The following is a 22615-nucleotide window of genomic DNA, read 5'->3' on the forward strand; positions in this document are numbered from 1 at the left end:
ACTAAGTCTTGTTCTAATGGAGCGTGCAGTACTTCCTACGTATAATAATCCACATGGGCATCTCAGGACATATACGACTCCTTTGGTGCCACAATTAACAAATTCATACGTGGTCTCAATTCCTAGTTGGTTCAAGTCATCTGCGGTCATTATTAGGGAGCATTGTTTACATATTCCACATCTGTACAGACCTCTCGGTAGTCCTGTATCCCTTGGGTCATTGTCATAATTCAAATCTGAATGTATAATCTGGTCTTTGATATTCCGTGTCCGCCTAAAGGCTACTAAAGGGGGGGTCCCGCAGCCCGGGATGTCGTTAACAAGCGGCCAGTATTTCAAAATTGCCCTTCTAATAGCATTGGCTTTACTGATATAATTAAAGACTCCCACAATGCGTTCCCCTGTTGTTCGTTCCTTTGGTATAAATAAATCTTTCCTGGCTGTTTCATCAGCACGTTGTCTTGCTTTGCTTGTGATTTGATGTGATTTGTTGACCTATTGTACTTTGAAAGTGAGAAAATAAAGTTTTTTTAAACTTGAATCATTGTGTGTATGTTCCCTTCTTTGATGTGAGGTTGGTTCCCAGCATTGGGAACAATGGGGCAGGCTGGCCAGCCTTCTCTGTAGGTGGTGGGGGTGTCAGGGGGTGGTTGTCTGTGTGTCAGGTCAGGTGCTCTTTCCCAGGGACAAGTTGGCACTCAGGAGTGTTCCCATTGTGGCACCCCTGGGCTGTGCGGATTTGCCCTGGGAAAGAGAGTTTAGAAGTTCCCAAAGGGGAAGGGCTGGCCAGCCTGTTCCTGGGGTTATGGTGGGTGTGGGGCTGCTGGGGGAAGATTTGGGTCTGTGAGGGGCTAATGTGGGGATTTGGGTCTGTGTGTGGCAGCTGGGGGGGAATTGGGTTTGTGTGGGGCAGTAGGGGGTGGACTTTGGGGGCTGAGAGTACCTACTTGGGGAGGCCATGAAATGCCCCCCCCAAGTGGGAGCAGGCTGAGCCTTGGTGGGGGGTGGGTGGGAGTAGAGGTGGGAGAAGGGCCCCTGAGGGTTGGGGAGCATTTTGCATGCCAAATGCCACCCCTAGCAAGACAAGCCTCCCCCAGCTGTAAGTAGTAGAGAAAAGAGCACCTACTTGGGGAGGCCATGAAATGCCCCCCCAAGTGGGAGCAGGCTGAGCCTTGGTGGGGGGTGGGAGGAAAGGTGGGAGAAGGGCCCCTGAGGGTTGGTGGGACATCAAATTTACATGGCAATCTCACCAACACTGTATTAATTTTTTGGATGTTGTGATTTATAAGAACACAGCCCACACATTAGGTGTTAAACCATACAGAAAACCAACAGATAGGTGGGCTTACTTGCACTATTCTTCCCATCACAACATAAGTTTGATCAGGAACATACCCTTTGGTCAATTCTTGCGGATCAAACGCAACTCCACTGACAGGCAAGATTACAATAGAGAGGCGGTTAGATTACAGAGGGCATTTATTGAGAGGGGTTATCCATCTAACGTAGTCAATAGAGCCAGATTAAAAGCCAGTAGGGTCTCTAGGCATTCTTTATTAACCCCTACTGGAAAGAAAGGACTCAGTAGCATAGCATGGTCCATTGACTATTCTCCCTTAGCCATGCCAATCGCCAAGAGTGTTAGACGCAATTGGCATATTATTCAGAGTATAACTGGTTGTGCTCAACCTCCTGTCATTGGTTTTCGGAAATCCAAGAGTATAAAGGATTTAGTGGTGCACTCTGACTTTAGGAAGACCATGCCTGTTGTTATGACCCAAAGACCAGTTGGCCACTTTAAATGTGGCCACTGTAACATTTGTCAGTTCTCTGTAAATGTGGACACTATCAATCATCCAATAACTGGGAATAAGTTGTTCACAAAAAGTTTTTCCACATGTAGTACCTCAGGGGTAGTTTATGCCATTAAGTGTACCTGTGATCTGCTTTACATTGGCAGCACCATTCGACCTGTGAAGCTCCGGATTCAAGAGCACATGTCGAAAATCAGGAATGTTGCTATTGAGGCACCACTCACTGAACATTTTATGGCACATCACAAAAATGAGCGTGAATTTTGTTACACTGTACTCCAAGTTTTAGACATGAGAGGGAGCAATGTAGATCGTAAAACTCTCCTTCGTTTGGAAGCCAAATGGATTTTTAATCTTAGGACTGTGGCACCCAGTGGTCTCAATCAGGAGATAGATTTTTCTCCATTTTTGGCATGATGGGATCTTTCACTGGCTTTGTTGATTTTTGGTTCCTGTCCAACTTCTTCATTAAGTTTTGTGCATTGGTGCTACGTGCCCTTTAATTTGTTGGGGCTGTCTCTATTAGGTATGCTGGGCGTTCTATTTAGGTTACACCCACGTACTAGGGCTTGCAGATGGATGGGAGAAACTACAGCTGTTTTGAAACTGAGAAGAAATGTTTATTTCCTGTCTGCCGGCCAGCAACTTTTATCTGTTATGTAGAATCACATGATGTAATGGTAAATATGTACACAAAATAATTTCATGATGTTGTTATATTCTTACTGTTTAATTGAGGCTCACTATGTAAAGCATTGTGTTTTGTGTGTTTTCAGGAATTTATGATTTTGGCTGCTGAAGAAGCTTAATTTTGTGCGAAACGGGATAAAGTATAGCCTGGCAAGCCCGTTGCCATTTTCCCGTCGGGAGTAGCCGAGAAACCCCAGTGCTCTCCCCTTGCTTTCTGTTTTCCTTATCTAATTCCTGTTGAAAGCAGCCGCCAAGTTGGGGCGCTTTATTTGGGAGTAGCTGAGAAATTTGAGTACTCTCCCTTTGTTGTTTTGTCCTCGCTTAATTGCTGTTGAGAGCAGCCGGGAAATCCGGGCGCTCTCTCTTTGTTTTCTTTGCCCAAGGCTTTTTTTGTGCCTCTAACAAATACAATTGAAGCTGTTCTATACGGTCTGTTGACTTGTTTTTCGACGTCTCTCCTTTTTGCTGTAGAGAAAAGAGCACCTACTTGGGGAGGCCATGAAATGCCCCCCCAAGTGGGAGCAGGCTGAGCCTTGGTGGGGGGTGGGAGGAAAGGTGGGAGAAGGGCCCCTGAGGGTTGGTGGGCATTTTGCATGCAAAATGCCACCCCTGGCAAAGGAAGCCTGCCTCTTCATTTTTCCCCCATAGGAAAAAATGAATGAAGATCAGCAGCAGCAACCTAAAAGTATGCCCTTTTTTAGACGAGGATAGGGGGACCTGGTTTGGGGGGACATAACATGGCCCCCCCAAAGTCCAATTGGTCTGAAACGTAGGGGGTTGTTAGAGGAGAGTTAGAGGAAGGCCTCCACCAATTTTGGGTTGATTCGGTGGGAAAATGCCTCCCCCAGGCTTCAGAGAAGCCTGGGGGAGGCTTTTTCCCATTGAAAAAGCGTTCCCGAATCGCCCCGAATCGGCTTCTCAATTCGGGTATACCCGAATCAGGAAAGCCGAACCACTGTGCCTTTGCACACCCCTAGATCCAAGTTTCACTTGGTTATTAGTAGCATCTCGGGATACGGTGAAGCCTGTTCTTTACTTCCCTTCTCTTCCTTCTCCTCTTTCCTATCAAATTGTAAATAATATGTGAAACAAATTAGTTTTGGCTCTATACTTCTAATTACCGACATTCCATATAAACAAGGCAGGTCTAATACATCTCTGATGCTGCTCGAGTTAAACATATTAAAATTCCATGGAGTTCAGTGGGAGATCATATTCTTGTCAGTATGGCAAAAGTGCTTAAACTGAGCTTTACATGGAAAATTCACACTGATGGTAGGCTCTTTTTAAACATATAATATGTTCAAATTTGGGGTGGCTTATTGCAGTCCTATGCATGCTTTTCTTAACATTTAATTTCATTTATATCAATGGGACTCAGAGCTAAAGTGTACATTATGTTGGGGATTTGGGATTGAATTTCCCTAAGGTTGAAAAAAAAAAAGTGTGTGTGTGTGTGTGTGTGTGTATGTGTGAAAGAGGGTGAAGATCTGTATTAAGCAAATGCCCTGAAAGCTGAATAGCCTCTGCTCCAATATTATGTCACCAGTCTAAAAGGTCTCCCCCCAGCTACTTTTAAGTTCATATTAGGTCTGATTACAGATCCCTAGCAAAACATATAGTTTGGACCATATTTGTTATAAATACATAGAAGGACAACATATTTGAGTGATGATTGGAATGCCATAGTGTTCTTTCCTGAGCACCAAGATCTGACTGCTTTTGTGACACTTAAGCCCCTTCTGTGCCAGGAATATAACTTCTCACTATCCTAAAGGTCAAGCCAAAAGGCATGGAATCAGCTTGTCTGGGCCCTGTTGCACCTGTCATGTTTGGTCAGTATGGTGCCATTCTTTTTAGTCTGCACCATGTCAAAATGCGTTGGAATTGATGAGCACTGGTGCTTTCATCACCAATGCCATCATCAGTGACATTACAGAGCCAGTCCTTTCCTTTCCCCTCCCCCTTTTTTTGTACATACACTGAATCAATGCATCGCTGGATCAATCTATTTCCTAGGTTTCTCACTCTCAACCAGTCAGTATATTGATCCTATGCTGGATTTAAGTAGAAAGGAAAATGGAGAATTCACAGCAACATATTATAAATGTTTTGAGGATGTATTAGCTATGCCTTTGCAAAAAGTGATGAAGGACATACAAGATACGAAGATTTTACCACAGAAGCAGCAAGAAGCAAACATAACTTTGATACAAAAACAGGGAAATGACCCATTAACACCACAATCATACAGACCCATCTCCCTACTGAATGTAGACTATAAGATATTTACAACAATATTGGCTCAAAGACTAAGAAGATGCATTGCAGAAGTTATTCATGAAGACCAGGATTTGTTCCAAAGAAGTATGAAGGATAATATTAGATATCTCCTCAATGCAATGGAATATTTAAGAAGAAAAGGCGAAAAAACTGCATTTATGTTTTTAGATGCTGAAAAAGCATTTGACAATGTGTTTTGGAAATTTCTTATGAAAGCACTCCAAAGAATGAATTGTGGGATAGAGTTCCTGAATTGGATCCAAAGTATTTATACTAACTAGCAAGTGGCAATCTTAGTAAATGACTTGTTTACAAAAAAAATTGAGATAACAAAAGGGACACATCAGGGATGTCCAATATCATCATTATTGTTTATCATCACGTTGGAAATCTTGGCAATGAGAATTAGGAAAGACAAAAGAATCACTGGAATAAAGAGACATATAAAATGAAAAGCTATACAGATGATGTGGTCATATCAGTGATAGACCCATTTAATCCCCTGATTTATGGAATGGAACAAATATCAAGATTTGCACGGTACTCTGGATATAAGCTGAATAAAAGCAAACAAAATAATGCTACTTTTGACAACTGCATAGGAATAAGAGGATATAGGAAAAATAACACATTGTGCCACTACTACAAAGATGATAAAATACCTAGGAATATATGTATCAGCACAAATTGAGAATATTTATAAGGATAATTGTCAAAAAGTCTGGACAAAAATTGCTGAAGATTTGCAGAGATGGGATATATTGAAAATTTCATGGCTAGGAAGAATATCTGCTGTGAAAATTAATATATTACCAAAATTTAATTTCCTATTTCAAATGCTTCCAATCCTTATAGACCAAAGGACTCTAAATAAATAGCAGAAAGCAATAAATGATTTCATATGGAAAGGGAAGAAACCAATGGTAAGATTTAAAGTACTACATGATGACAAAAAGTGAGGAGGACTGACTGTACTGAACTTCAAATTATATTACAAAGTGGTGGCACTTGTTTGGATGACAGACTGGATTATAAATCCAAGTAGCAGACGCATCCAATTGGAGACAGAGAATGTCAAAGAAGGCATCCACAATTATCTATGGTTTAAGAAATCATTGAAATCTATTCAAAAACAGGACAGGACTCACATACTAACAGATGGGCTACTTAAAACATGGTTTCAGTGTAGAAACAAACTGAACCCACTGGTCTCCCCATTGATGTCACCAGTAAATGCTTACTATGATACAGCAACCAGAAGCAAAATTGACCAGTTCAGCTATGAGTCAATGATTGACAAGAAAGGAAATATAAAACCCTGGCAAGAAATTCAAGATCAAGGTAGAAATATTCCATGGCTGATGCATCACCAAACAGTACTGAGTCTAAAAGAACAATTTCTTAAACAAGCCTGTAAATTAAGGAAAAAAACAGAATTTAAACTATTAATATCTAGAGATCTGAAACATCTTAGGGAAAAATTACAAAATATTACTGCAACACCACACAGAAATGAAACAAGTTAAAATCTGTATGATAAAATGGATGGAAAATTTGGGAGAAACTATTCCAATTATCCAATGGGAAGATCTATGGACTAATAATTCGGCACACCCAGCTGCAGCAACGCTGCATTAGCTGGGGGCCGTGCATTGTGCTAGCTTGCACGGAGGGAGAGGCAGGCTCCTTCCCGGGCATACGGGGATTTAGCTGGGGGCGGAGCCATTGCCTTAGTAGGTGGCTCCACTTCTCCAGCTAGCAGTCTGTTCCTTTGCTTAGCCCACCCACCTCACCCTGTCGTAGTGCAGGATTAGCCGGTTGCTGTTACAGAGCCAGGTAGGAATTTTTGCCCTTATGCTTAATTGGCTGCAGAGTATGGATTTTTTCCCGCCTACCTTGCACTGCTGGCAGTGGTTTGAGGTTTTTTGGCCTGGGTGGTGTCGTTGTTTTCCCCTGGCAGGAGATTCTGGGAAATAGGGAGCGGGCCGGTGAGCACCCAGTGGCACTTCCCCAGCATGGAGAACAGGATCTGCCATTAGTGCGGTATGCTTGTGACGGCTACCACAGCACAGGCAGATGCCTGCAGGGATCCCCAGGGGCAAGTCCTTCCCTCATGCTGTATGGCTGGGGTGTTAGGAGCTTGATAGGGGGATCCATTTGCCTGGCTGGCCAGGTTGCAGCCATTCTATGGATGGCCTACACCTGGGGCTGTGGGGCTCACCCAGACAGGTCAAGGCGGAGGTCTGCGGAGGACCCCGTGGCTTGACCTGTACCGCTTAGTTGGCCCTTGCCGTGTTTAGTTATGATCATTGTTATCAATAAACGGCCCTTTTCTTCCAAGCCTGTGTCTGTCTCTTCATTCTGGCTAAGCTTGTCATTATTATCCCCACAACAACAATCACCCTGTGAGGTGGGTGAGGCTGAGAGAACTTTAGAGAGCTGTGACTAGATCCAAGGTCACCCAGCTGGCTTCAAGTGGAAGAGTGGGGAATCAAACCCGGTTCTACAGATTAGAGTTCCATGCCCTTAACCACTGCACCAAACTGGCCTGTGAGTTACTAAGAGAAAATTGGTATAAAATGTTTTTTAGACGGTATATCACCTCCAAAGACATTATGAGAAGCACTAATGGATGGAATCATAATGGACTGTGTTAGAAATGTCAATGCACGGATGCAACATTTTACCATATGTGGTGGACTTGTAAGAAAGCGCAGAAATACTGGATAAAGGTACATGAAGAGATGCAGAAGATTTTCAAACAAAGATCTGAGTTAAATCCAAAAAACATGTTATTAAACATCTTAGCAAATAATCTCAGAAAAGAGCAGGGAGATCTTTTTGTTACATGGCTGTGGAAAAGCAGCATAGTAGCCGGAGTGACTACCCATGGAGGCAAATTGGGTGCAGATGGTCATGAAAAAAAAATGCTGTAGTATGGAAACGGAACCAGTGAAATTGGCCTGTACAGAAGGGGTTCTATACTCTCTTATTATCTCTGTTTCACAAGCAGAATGAAAATTTTAATATTCATGTCTGCCCTGTGGGGAGGGGTTGTGTTTATTCTCCATGTAGTAGCTACAAACTTTTAATCAGTCCTGGCTGTAGTAAAACCTGCCTTGTTGAAGTCTTGCTATCAACATTTAAACGAATTCTCTGTTTATGTAGTAGTGAATTACCTCATGCCCAAAATCTTTCCCCAGGGTTTATCAATGTGGTTTCTTCTTCACTTTGTTGCTAAGGCTTAGTTTCTTTGCCATGCTTATAGATCGTTCTGTTACTTAAAAAAAAAGTCAGGGAAAATTGTACCAAACCTACAAAACAATGTTACACAAAATGTTCATTACACATAGCAGACAGAGAAAAATATATACAAAGGCATAAAAGGAGACAAGATTTTTTTAAAATATATGGTAGATGGTGGGAGGGGCCATGGCCTCTGCTTTGGATGCAGAAGGTCACAGGTTCAATCCCTAGCACCTCCAGTTCAAAGTATCAGATGAAAGACCTCTGCCTGAGATCCTAGAAAGCCATTGCCAGTCTGAGTCAACATTACTGACCTTGAAGGACCAGTGGTCTGATTCATTGTAAGGCAGCTTCATGTGCTCATGTGTCCATGATGATGACATTGCCTAATTGCAAAAGTGAAGGAGGCCACTCACTATTCCATCAGAATGGTTTCAGCCTGTCACTCTTTGTGCACCATGCCAGGGGAACCATCTCTAGGTTGGAATGTCCCTGTGGCTTATTACCTGCTCGAGGTTTATACTGGGGAGAGCTGTTGGGGTATAGAAATTTTTGTTAATTATAGTTTTATTTTTATTTCCTTTTGTAGCTGTTTTGAGCCCCCAATGTAGGAGAAAAGTTTGATTAAAATATCCTACTATACAGGGGTTTTTTCTGGGAAAGGTGGTGGAACTCTTAAGAGGGAAATGAGGAAGAAACACATGGGATTCTTTGAAATCATATTATTTTCAAGCACTATTACCAAGTATTTTCAAGAGGTGCCAGAACTCCGTCCCCCTGCGTTCCCCCTGAAAAAAAGCCCTGCTACTATATAAAAGGCAAGCCGTGTTGCCAATGACCCACTTTTTATTGTTGTGCAGGTGTAGTGCTGATGACTCTTTCACGGTGCTCTGTGAGCTTGTTTCTTGGTTGACTCTAACCGTAAGGCCGCTGCAAAGTGCATGCTTGCCACCAGGAAGGGGACTAGCGAGTCGATGGCCTAAGCACTCCTCCAAGTGGCAAGTGGGCACTTCATAGCGGCCTGGAGGCCAGAGTGGGAGGGCCCTGAGGGGAGGTGCGGGGAGGAGTGCTTAGGCTGCAATCCTGTAGACAGTTTCCTCAGAGTAAGCTCTATTGTCCATGGACCAGAGCATGGCAAGTTACTTCCCAACTCCAACAAAATCTTTACAAAAAAACATTGTACACAAAGAAATCTTTAATTGTTGTTGACTTATTATGTTTCATGAAAAATAAAAAAATGACTAACAACAATTTTCTAGAGTCTGTTGTATATTTTTCACACTATGGGCTTTATTGCTAGTTCTAAATAAAAAAGTAAATGCATGCTACCTGGAGCTCCTTGGGGGAAAGGTGGGGATAAAAATAACTAAATTAATATATATTATCTCACCAATTGTTTTTTTTACTGTGTATGGATCATAAACTATACATAAAACAGATGTTCATAACTCAGTAGTAAACCATGTTGAATGATGTTTAGTGCTATAAATTTGTAGCAATTTGTTTATTTACTCTGGGGATTAGTTACTTTCATTATACAGACATTAAAATGTTGAAGACTTGAGTCACTGGGGAAGTGGCACAGGTTTTGAAAAGTGATCTCCTGCCATTGACATACATGCAAGAGAAGAAAGATTTTTTTTGTTTGTTTTTACTAAATTGTAATAGCAGACTTTTAACCTGATAGGTGAAAAGGACATTCAGTAAGTCAGTAGAGTGTATTAAATCATTAAATATAAGATTTGGCATCATTACTATCATTTCATGAATTTAAATTATGTTGTTTCAGGAAGCCAATTATTTTAATTACAACCATGTTCTGATAACTATTTGAAAATGGTTGATTTTCCTTCTATTCTCTTAGAAATAACAGCAGTATTGGAAAGCAGCGACCAAGCCAAAATACAGGTGTTTCTAAATCAGAACAGTATGTCAAATTAAACTGCACTGGGGGAACAGACTCTGCCATTCTTTATCCTGTTCTCTAGAGAGGCAACTTCCATTCACTTTCATGAGATTTAGTAACTGCAGCTGGACATCACATGAAAAGCACTTTGCGTTCCGTCCCATTCTTAAAATTTGACCTGCTCAAGAAAGAAATCACTTTTTATATTTTGAATAGAAAAGAATAATCAATCTAATGTCATAATTTGTTGTAATGGACCTTTCAAAAAGGAAAGGCTATACATTACAATGTAAACATTGCTGCAGAAAACAAGACGTGCCATATAGAGAAAGCAGGAGGTATTCTCTTCTCCACCCAGGGATAAGCTATTATTTCTCAGGAATATTTACATATCTGCTTATTATAAATATGTAAGCAGAAGCAAAATGTTCTTAAAGTACAGATACTTTTATAATTTAATATTAAATATATTGAACAACAGTCCTTTTATCTTTGCTGTGATTTTTTTCTCTCTCTTACAGAATCCTGAAATGGTGATTCCCACTAATGTTGCCAATAGGGGTGTGCCATACAAAATTCCTGAGCTAGAAAAAACATGAAAATAATTGTTTTCAGTGTTACGTTATACCCTGGAATGGTAACACTAATCTGGGCTGCTTGGAAATCACAAAACCGCTTCCCCTAAGTTCTGGTACTTACCAGCCATGCAGCCTGAGCTTATGTTTACTTTTGATTCTGTTGATTTCCTGGACAATGGCAGTTCTCTCTTCCAATCATATTCTTGTAAGGGAGGAGCACAGAGTACTCCCAGCCAATTCCAAGCTGATTCCATAGAGCTACCATTCTCCTTCCTCCCTCTTTGTGGGATAGAGAGAGATTTTTTTCCTCTCTGAAAGTAGAAATCCCAGGCTTGTACAGAGGCTCACATAATTTGTCCAATTTGTTTGAAACTTGGTCCAATTTGCTTGAAACTTGGTAGTTCTTTGATTAACAGGGAGAAGAAGTTCTGCTGCAGTTGTGATGACATTTAGTTGATAAAGAATGACTTCAGCCCTGACCCCAACAGTCCCTCATCCTGCTATATAAAAGGCTAACCGTATTCAAGACAACTCACTTCTTACTCTGGTGCACCACCAGAGGGTGCTGCTATAGAGAGAAGCCCAGCTGAGGCAGCTAAATCTCCAGAGAGCACGCCATGGCGGGAAGCCCATGCTGGGATCAGAAGCGGAGCAGGAAGCAATGCCTATGCTCTGCCTTCACCCAGCTGTGATCAGGAGTGGAGGAGGTGGCAATGATGCCCTCCGCCTTCACCCAGCTGGGATCAGGAGCAGAGCAGGTGGCAATGCCTGCCCTCCACCAATAGAAGCCTTCCTCGATTTTTGAAAGGAAACAAAAAACAAACCACATCAAGGGAGAATGGCAAATGCCGAGTTTTCAGGGAAAAGTTTAAAAAGTCACTGTAAAAACTGGGAAATAAAATGTATACAGGACTTTTTAATGCTGATGGCTGGCTGGAGCTTTCCTTCTGAGTGCTTCTTTATGGCCATTTTAGGAATTAGAAGAGAGAACTTAGTGAGGTTGTGCAGAGAGGGACCTCCTTTGGAGGTCTATAAAATAGCCCCACTTTATTCAGTCTGATTGAAATTTAGGGAGGTTGTACATTTGAGGAAAGATTGTATTCTGTGCAAATTTGGTGAATAGCTAACATAGACCCTCATCCCTCATATCCACCCCCCATTGAAAATAATTGTCTCAGAACTCTGGAACCCCCCCCCCCCCAAAACCCAATGGGTTTGACTCTGAACTGGTAACGTCCTACCTGTAAATAAGCAATCATGGTACTCCACACACCCAAGCCTGGATCTGTAGTTATAACGATTTTTCTCTCAATACACACTTCTAGTTGCCAACTAGTGAGATACAAATCTTCAAGGGTTGAGGCTTGACTCCCCTCCCTGCCCCCAGTGGCAGGACCAAGAAGATCAAGGAGCAAAGATGGTGTGGTCAGAGTACAGGGCTAAAAGTACAATAGATACAATAGAAAACATTTCTAATTTCTGATGTATATTGTTTTTAAGCTGTCATTGTGCAATTTTGCTCTGTCTTAATAAAGTTTATTCCATTATATGAAGAAAACCTCATCGGGCAGCTGGCCAGGATGGGAAAATACTGGTTATGCTGGTGGAAACTGGCCAGTTGGTAAACTTATTTCTCAGCCAGTTTGGTGTAGTGGTTAAAATATATGTTATGTTATATTACAATGCATGCTATGCTATATTGGATGGTATAGTATATAACAAATACTATATTGATAGTATATTTGATAGAGTATATGCATAAAAGAATTAGAATATGCTTAGAGTAAGAGATATTACGATCTATGTGTTGCAGGAAAATATAAGCGAAATAGAATTAAGCAATAAAAGGGGGTAAGGGTTGGAAAGCTGTTGGAAGTCAATAGGGAGGGGGGAGGAAAAGGGTGGGGAACAGAACTAATTAGATATGAAGGGAACGTATGTATCAAATTTGAAAATTCAAACTCACCAATAAAAATTAAAAAAAAAAAAGAGTGCAGAACTCTAATCTGGAGAACCGAGTTTGATTCCCCTCCACTTGAAGCCAGCTGGGTGAGCTTGGGTCTGTCACAGCTTCTAGGAGCTGTCACAGCTTCTAGGAGATTATTGTTGTGAGGATAATAATGACATACTTGTAAACTGCTTTGAGTGGGCATTAAGTTGTCCTGAAGGGCGGTATATAAATTGAATGTTATTATTATTATTATAAACCTTCACAATGTATATATTACAGAAGTAGTTTTACATTTAGCACACGATTAGCTTTACATTTAGATTGGATTTAAACAAAAATACACAACACTTGAAAAGAATTTGCTTGTTCATTGATTTCTGCTCCCTGAAATCCTCAGGCAAGACAAATCTAAAATGATTGGTACCAGTCTGGTTTCAGTAGAATATATATATATATATATTTAATTTTACCTGTTCTAATAATTTGCTGATTGGAGTGGAATTTTGGGAGAATGGTGGAGAGGAAACAATGCAGTTTCTTTAAGATCTATGACTGTGTTTAAAGAAAATGGAGGGAGGAGTATATGTGATACAGCATCAGAGTTGGTGGTTTTCATGTGTGTTTGCATACCTCTTTGAAGGAAGAATATATATATATAAATATATATATATATATATACACCCTGTATGACTTACCATCCGTGGCTGTCATACGGCTAAGAGTGTTGGGTTGGGGAAAGCAATGGTGAACTACCCTGTAAAAACTTCACTGTGAAACTCTATGGATAAATCTCAACAAGCTACAAACATGATGCTGGAAGGTGGGACCCCCAGGCTGGACAGCATCAAATGAGCTGGGGATGAGCAAGGGACGTTCCGGAGTAACCAGACCAATATGTGTGACGCAAGAAGGACAAACCCGCATGGGGGCCTGATTGCTGATAGGGTGACTGGTGGAAATGATCACCTGCGCTGCACAGAATCATTCACTATTGGAACATGGAATGTGAGAGGATTGAACACTGGAAAATTAGACATTGTGAAAAAGGAAATGGACAGAACTGGTGTCGACCTCATGGGAGTCAGCGAGCTGCATTGGGTTGGTTCTGGGGATTTCAACTTGGGTGAGCATGTTATGTACTACTTGGGTAACAACAACGAAAGAAGACGTGGTGTGGCCTTCATCACCAATAAGAAGCTAGCAAAATGTGTCGAAAATGTCAGGTTCATCAGTGACAGGGTAATGACAATCCACCTTAGAGGGAAACCTCTAAATTTAACCATTATCCAAGTCTACGCTCCAACAGCAGATGCAGATGTGGTGGATATTGAGGAATTCTATGCGAATGTCCAGAGCATACTCAACCAGACCCCCCAAAATGACATCATTTACATCATTGGTGATTTCAATGCCAAAGTTGGCAATGGGGAAGTCACAGGAGTTGTTGGCAGTCATAGACTAGGAAAGCGGAATGAAGCAGGTGACCATCTTGTACTGTTTTGCCAAGAGAACAAATTCCGGACTGCCAACACTTTCTTCATTCAACCAAATTGCCGCCTGTATACCTAGACATCTCCATGTGGTCAGCATCGAAACCAAATTGACTACATCCTCTGTCAACAAAAGTAGAGAGGCTCGATCCAAGCAGCAAAGACTCTCCCAGGTGCAGATTGTGGAACAGACCATCAGCTTCTTGCCGCCAAAATCAGAGTAAGACTCAGCAAGATCAAGAAACCAATCATACAGAAAAAATTCGATGTGAGCAACATTCCAAAACAGTACAACGTAGAGGTAAAGAACAAGTTTGACATTCTCAACATTGAAAATGACCACCCAGATGAAAGAAAATGTGGAAGAAAATCAAAGATATCATCATTGAAACTGCACAGGAGTATGTGCCATACAAGAAACAAATCAAAACCCAACCATGGCTCACAGAGGATACCATCCAGATTGCAGACAGGAGAAGAGCTTCCAAGGCTATGGGTAAGATGAATGAGGCAAGGCGACTAAATGCAGAATTTAAAAGAGAATCCTGGAAGGATAAAAACAAACATTTGAATGCTCACTGCGCCAGTCTCGAAGAAGCATACAAGAGGGGACGCACCAAACAACTATTTGCCACAGTGAAACAAATAAAAAAGCCTTTTTCTACTTGTCAAGCAACCATCAAGGGGCGAGATGGAATTGAGCTAAGTGACCAACATGGTATCAAAGAGCAATGGTGAGAGTACACAGAAGAACTGTATTCCAGCCCTATTAATGATCAACCAGATGACTATTTAGATAATTGCGAATTGGAACCAGACTTGTTGGAGAGTGAAATAGAATGGGCAATTCAGCAACTCCCAAACAACAAGGCGCCAGGCATTGACACTATTCCAGCTGAGCTCCTCAAGCCTGTCCCAAGAGCTGCACTAACAGCTCTATGTCGAGCGATCTGGAGGACCTGTACCTGGCCAAAGGACTGGAAACAATCAGTATTCATTCCCCTTCCTAAGAAGGGTGATGCCAGGGATTGCGCCAATTATCGCACAATTGCCCTTATACCACATGCTAGCAAGATTTTACTGAAAATCATCCAGAAGCGTTTGGGGAACATTTTCGACCATGAACTCCCTGATGTCCAAGCCGGCTTTCGCAGAGGCAGAGGAACCAGGGATCATATCGCCAACCTCAGGTGGATTATGGAGAAATCAAAAGAATATCACAAAGACCTCTATATTTGCTTTATTGACTATGCCAAAGCCTTCAATTGTGTCAACCATAGCAAGATCTGGCTTGCATTGAAGCAGATTGGAGTACCAGCCCATATAAACAGACTGATCAGATCACTGTACACTGACTAAGAAGCGACAGTACAAACTAGATATGGAGACACAGATTGGTTTAAGATCAGAAAAGGCACCAGACAAGGCTGTGTTCTCTCCCCATTCCTCTTCAACTTATACGCAGAAGTAATCATGAGGAAGCTCAACCTGGATGAGATGAACATTGGGGTAAAGGTCTGTGGCAGAACAATCAGCAACCTGCGATATGCAGATGACACTACACTGCTAGCAGAGAAGGTTAAAGATCTGAAGACTCTGATCATGAAACTAAAGACAACAAGTGAAGTAATGGGGCTTCAGCTGAACATCAAAAAAACAAAGATCATGACCAACACTAACAAACGAGTCCATATCAAGATAAACAATGATGAGATCGACGTAGTTGACAACTTTGTCTTCCTAGGTTCACAAATCAATAACAGGGGTGACTGGATACCTGAAGTAAAGCGGCGAATCACACTTGGATGCTCAGCAATGATCAGCATGGATTCAATCTGGAAACGCAAAGATGTCACAATAAGCACCAAGCGCCGACTGGTCACAGCCATTGTGTTTCCTATAACAACCTATGGATGTGAGACATGGACCTTAACAAAAATGGACAGGAGAAAAATTTACTCATTCGAACGGTGGTGTTGGAGACGACTCCTGAGGATCCCTTGGACCACAAAAGTAACAAACCAAGCTGTCTTGGAATGCATAAAACCTGACATGTCTCTGGAGGGGGAGATTACAAAGCAGAGCCTCAGCTATTTCGGGCATGTAATGCGGGCCAACTCACTAGAAACATCAATGATGCTAGGAATGGTGAGTGGAATGAGGAAGAGAGGAAGACCAAAAATCTGCTGGCTGGATACCATCATGAAAGACACTGGACTGAACATGAAAGAATTGAAAGATGCCGTCAGAGATATAAAGGCCTGGAGGGACACGATCTACAGAGTAGCCAAGGATTGGACACGATTAAATGGCTAGGATTGGGGAGAAATAACATACAAAATATGTATGCCAGGCTTCATTTTTTCTAAGTCAACAAGGGATGTGATTTTTGTTTTAAAAGGTTTCAGTAAGAAGTAAAAAACTGCTAGATTTCTAAATTATATACATAACGTTGAAAATGATCTTTTATAAAATCACTGTATTTCCAGTTTAGCAAATTAAAATGTATATAGGATTGATTTCACAAGGTTTGAAACTAATAGTTATTTCTAAGAAGAAAGGATCTTGGTCTCATAGAAGCTTGTAAGTCATACTTTCCCATCTGGATGCCTGGCCTACAATATCATCTAGCAGTGAAGAAGAGTCATTCCATGCATGCCGAAATCTTGCTGTGACTTTTCCACCTCAAAAAGGAAATTGTGAATTGGCTTAGAGTGTATTTTCAGGCACTCTGTTTAGCAGGCATCATCAGACAGAGTAAATACACTATGCTAAGCTCCCAGGAAACATTTATGCATTTTTTTCACACTGCAAAATATACAGTTCTCAATAGCAGAAGGTGACTGAAGCTAGAAGCAATGCAGTTTCATTGCTGTAATACTTAGGAAGCCAATGAGCGTGACCATTGTAGGCAACTGTTTTGGTTAGATTCAGTATTTACTGTTGACTACTTGGAGCATCCTGTCCATTGGCTATCCCAGATTCCCTAAATTATTCAGTTTTTTTCCTACATTTTATGAAGATGACATAGATGGCTACTCCCAACTGCACTGATTTCTGGAATAAGTTATTTTATTTCTATTTGAAAGTAGAGATGGGCACGAACCGGAATGCAACCAAAAAACCCACTGCGAACCAGTGGTTTGTGGAAGCTCGTTTCCATGAACTTCCATGAACTGGTCTAGTAGTTTGTTTGGTTTGTTTTAAAGAGCAATGCCCCATTCCGTGCTGCTGCAAAGCGGCAGGAAAAGGGGCATTTAAACTCGCAAATCAGCTGCTTGTCAGGGATCTCCCTGACAAACAGCTGATCATTTAAACAGCGGAAGCTCATTTCCATAAACTTTCACAAACTGGTCTACTGGTTCATTTGGTTTGTTTTAAAGAGCAATGCCTTATTCCGTGCTGCTGCAAAGCAGCAGGAAAGGGGGCATTTAAACCCACAAATCAGCTGCTTGTCGGGGATCTCCGACAAGTTACTGGCCGGCTAGCCAAGCCTCACCCACAGTTTAAATGGCCATTTCCCTGCAGCTCCAAGAGACGGGGAAATGGCTATTTAAACTGTGGGTGGGGCTTGGCTGGCCAGCCGGGAACTCCCAGTGGCTGGCCAGCCAAACCTCACCCACTCTTTGGGACCCATTTAAAGAGTGGGTGAGGCTTGGCTGGCCAGCCAGGAGTTCCCCACCTGCTCGGAGCAATGGGAAAATGGCCATTTAAACTATGAGTGGGGCTTGGCTGGCTGGCTAGGAGTTCCCGTCTGGCCAGCCAAGCCCCGCTGTTTAAATGGCCATTTCCCTGCTGCTCGGAGTGGTGGGGAAATGGCCATTTACAGAGCAGGTGAGCCCCGCTGTTTAAATGATCAGCTGCTTGTCAGGGATCTCCGGGGTTTTAAAGGCCCCTTTCCCTGCCGCTGCTAAGTAGCTGGGAAGGGGCATTTAAATCCCATGAACCACAAACCATGAACCGGTTCATGAACTTGCCCCATTTCGTGGTTCCTGGTTTGTGAAAACACCACGAACCACGAACCGCATGGTTTGGTTTTTTTCGTGGTTCGTGCCCACATCTATTTGAAAGTGATCGGATATTGGATTGTAGACACAGGGCGATTGCTTAAACTGATGCTGTATCATACACCTTTCTGCTGCTCTGTGGCTCAAAACCAAAAAGAATGGGACATGACATTCCTTAGAAGAAGATGCTAATGTCTACACCTACTGACTTGGACACCACCAATAAGCGATGGCTTTGAGGTTCAGGGCTGGGTTGGATGCAGAGTATGGGAACAAGGAGACAGAATACTTCGTGATACATCTCTGGCTTGACTTGGAAAATGTGCTGATTTCTGCCTGATCTGAATATTGGGTAAGCCAGTTCTGCTCCCAGCAGCAATGAATGAATGAATGAATGAATGAATGAATGAATGAATGAATGAATGAATGAATGAATGAATGAATATCTTTTTGGCAGGGGATGCCGGCTGTGATTGGTGGAGCAAGGGAACTGACATACAGTATTGATGCTTACTTTGTTGTTATCCTCCTATTTCTGTTTCTTTCCCTTACAAACATTTGTTTTGAACAGACATTTCCCTTTTCAGATGCTGCATGTTTATTTTCAGACATTTGTTGGAGGATATATTTTTACGATTAGCATATGATGTTAGGCACATTCTGACAGTGTAGAAAAACTGCTTCACAGCTGTGGAACTCTCTTCAGTACACATTACCAGGAGACTGATTTCTGTGTAGGAAATGGATGATGTACCCCTTCCCCTTAGAAGTGCTGGAGGTTTATATTTTGATGTCTTTCAGTAACCAAGGCCAGATGAAGATGCAGGTTTTTTTAGTACCTGGTGCATATGTATATGCTTTTAAAATTATTTTTACGTACCCTGAAATTTTGGGCTGCAAATTTTACAATAGTAAAAAATACTGTTACTGTTTCTGTGTCATACGATACAGAACTTTTTTTCCAGAAGGTAAGGAAGGTCAGCAGATATCTGCAAAATTCATTTGTGAGTATCTGCAAGGCTGGATTGCTGGCAGTTACAAAATCAAGTGCTGTCATAACCTGAATAGTTTTACTTGGAAGCAAGTCTATTTATTACTTCCAAATAAGTTCTCAGGATCTCGGCTATAGTCCTACATGTGCAGAGCTTTCCAACTGAATGAATCTGAAGAATTTCTCAAAGAAGTTTTCCCCAAGAAGAGCAATTTCTTAAAAAAAAAATCCTGCTACTTTCCACTTCACAGACAAACACATACACACATATACATGCATGCAGACACACACAGAGACAAACTAACACTTCATGTGCAAATGGGCCCGCATGAATCCACACTATATCCCTTCATCAAGTCTGTTCTGCTGAGTGTGCATCTGTGCCCCATTATCACAACCCCCTCTTAATCATAGCTGTTGCTTTTAAGAAGTGTCATTAAGTTACTTTGATGTCATGGTATTATTTTTTTTGGTGAGCTGGCACAGTAGCATACCTGTGCTCTGATACTGGGAGACTGGCCAACTCTGAACCCAGGAGACCTAAACCTGTGTATCACAATAGCCAGAACACTTGCACAAGGTTTATTGAAAAGTTGCAGAACAAACGGTGGCAAGTGGCAACATAAATTTTTTAAACAGAAAGGGAGAAGTGACAGTAAAAAGGAAATATACAAAATTTTCCAAAGGAGCTAGAGAAAAAGAAAAATAAGTGTTGCTATACAGTATAGTTTATATTAGATATTACATTTTTAAAGCAATTGTGACTTTTCCCCTATTGGCTTCATGATTTCTTTCTCTCCCCATTGCTACTCATTGTATGGGTGTTAGAATTGTCAATTCTGGATTGGGAAATTCCTGGAGATTTAGGGCTAGTAAAAAGTATTATCCAACTAAACCCCAATCAAGGGTATCTTCATAAGTCACACCAGCGTTTTCTTCAAAGGCAAAAGCTCAAATGTCCTTTTATGCCCTTGAAAAAGTTCTGGATATGAAACAAGGTAAGTGGCTGGCTTCTCATTGGGTGTGTGGGGGGGGGGAGGGGGGTCTCTGCACCCCAGTTTGCATTATCTGACCTGGGAATAGAAAATAGAAAATAAGAAAATTAACTTTATAAGGGAGATTTGTTTTGTTTCACTTACCTGTTTGTCTTTCATTATCGGCACTTGTCACTTTATGACTCTCATCCTGGCATTTCTGCAAGAGAAAGAAGAATTTATCTATGAACTATTAACTTTCTATGGACTGTTGACTTTGTATAATGGCCACATATATTTACTTAAGAGATTGCACTTGTATGTATTACATTTGATATATTTATTGTATTTATTGCACTCATTGGAATAATATGTGTATGTACTGTATTTATTGAGGTTTATACATGTGGAATATCTGTTCACTGTATGCAATTGTCATTTTATATTCTATAAATATGTTTATGATTGGTTCATCTATATTTTGAGACCCTATATAGGCTATATCTGCGGTTGGTGGGGTACTTCCCCTTTTTTTGTGCCCACCTGGAGATTGGCAATCCTCAGGGGTGTACAGTCATTTTCATCTTAAATCCTTAATTTTTATGCTTCTTGTCAGATGGTGAAACTAGGAAACAGCAACTAATGTCTTTGAGGGGAAAAATGTTTGAGCATAGAGAAACTGCAGGTCATAAAGCTGCACTTAAGATAACTGAAGAAGGAAAAAAGGGAAAGCTCGAAACCGTATGACTGAAGTCTCTGGCTAGAGAGAAGGAAATTACCAACAAGATATTCCGTACTGCATATAAGGTGGCTAAAAAGAACCAGTCTTTTAATGATTTTGAAGCTGAAATTGATTTACAAGAACTAAATGGTGTTGATATGGGAAAAAAATGGTGCTCAGCTAGTTCCCGTAAAAATATTGTAAATCACATTGGCAGTGAAATGAGAACCACACTGATCAGAAAAATTACTGATTCAAAGAGTAAAATCTCATTGATACTCGATGAATCTACTACTGTGAGTCAGAAATCTGTACTAATAGTATATATTCGCACATACATTGAGGAAATAGACATGGAAGAGCCTGTACATCTCTTCATTGCTTTGATAGAGCTGGAAGATATAACAGCAAATGGTATATACCGGAGTTTAATGTCTCATATTGAGTCACGGGGGTTCACTGAGAGCCAAGTGGATCACTTCCTGGCAGTGATGTCATTGTGTGCTTCCGCCAGCACATAAGATAATAGAGAGTTCCACCACCTCTTTTCCCAGAAAAAGAGCCCTGTGCAAAGTTAATATCATCCATTTATGTCAAGGCATAGAAATCTCTATGCATTATCCAGGATTTAATCTAGGTTAAATAGCTTCTGTACTAGTAGCTTCTGTACTAGAATTTTTTTGCACAGTTCAGCCATTCTTTTTTCACCATCAATTGCAAGCAGAATTGATTTGAAACTGGAGCTCCACACAGTATGCTCCCCATAGGCAGTTAGCAGGTAAATATAATTAGGGGCCCAAATCAGCTGACTGCGAAGCATGTGTGCACTCCTGTGCCAGTGTGATGACATCACTCCCAGGAAGTGACATCAATGTGTTGCCATGGGAGTGCGCCTGGGAGGCCTGTTCCCATGCCTTTCCTCCAATCAGCCAGGTGAGTGGTGCCGGGGGACATAGGGTGGGAGCAGAGGATCCCTTGTCCCCACTAGGGGACCCGGGATTCATATCTTATGTTCACGTGGGACAATCTGGTGCAGCAATTGTGTTTCATTTTTTAAAAAACACTGTCAGAGATCAGGTCTCACAAAACACAAAAGGAAGACAAAAAAGAAAACACTGGAATTCAATGAGTTAATGTTATTGCTGTCTGACTATTAAAACTGAGAGAATAAATCTTGGCTATTCCAGACAAAATGGCTGTGACAGCAACCATACTTAGAAAGAAGTCAATGTGAAGTACAAAGGATGTTCTGTGTTTGTGATGGATACTTTCTGATTACAGGCATTAAAAAGGCATATACCTATAACTATGTTTTGTAAAACAAATGAGGAAGTATGAAGTATTAAGTATGAGGAAGGCTAGAAAATCTCAGGCACCTGGTCACTAAAGCTTGTATATTTTAAACAGTAAAAATCAGAAATTCATTGCAAAATCAGAAATCCATCACAAAATCAGAAGGAACACAGATGCTCTGCCAGTACAATATTACCCCCACTCCACACAAAAGACTGATAATGCCAAAATCCTTGTTTGGATTAATAAAAACCCCTTGCTCTACCCCCCTCCCTCCCCTCTCTCTCTCCACACACACACCCCACTCTCTCTCACACACACAGCAGCAGCCATGGGGAAAAGGCCACGCGGGTGCCCATTTGTGAGGGCTGTTGCCGCACCACCTTCTAAAGAGCAACAAAACAATGGCACTTCCCGTACTGTAACAGTGAAACTAAAGAGAACCCTCACGGGAAGGAACAACAATTACAAATTAATAAACAACTCTATTATAAGTGCCCAAAGGGCCATATGTATTTCTTATATAAATAAACCAATCAGTGAGATGACCAATTACAATTTATACAATGATTCTTCCTTAAACTTGAAAAATACAAAGGTCCAAACAAAATGTGTCCTGTATCTTCTTTAAATAAAGTAGCATTCATGCACAGCTATGTCCACACATGGTA

General features: G+C 41.3%; 1 pseudogene; it reads left to right on the forward strand.

The window, feature by feature from the left end:
* The first annotated feature begins 1622 nt into the window (after positions 1-1622).
* On the forward strand, positions 1623-14463 carry LOC129326249 (craniofacial development protein 2-like; annotated as a pseudogene).
* Positions 14464-22615: the final 8152 nt, after the last annotated feature.

Source organism: Eublepharis macularius, chromosome 3, assembly GCF_028583425.1.
Source record: "Eublepharis macularius isolate TG4126 chromosome 3, MPM_Emac_v1.0, whole genome shotgun sequence".
NCBI lineage: Eukaryota > Metazoa > Chordata > Lepidosauria > Squamata > Eublepharidae > Eublepharis > Eublepharis macularius.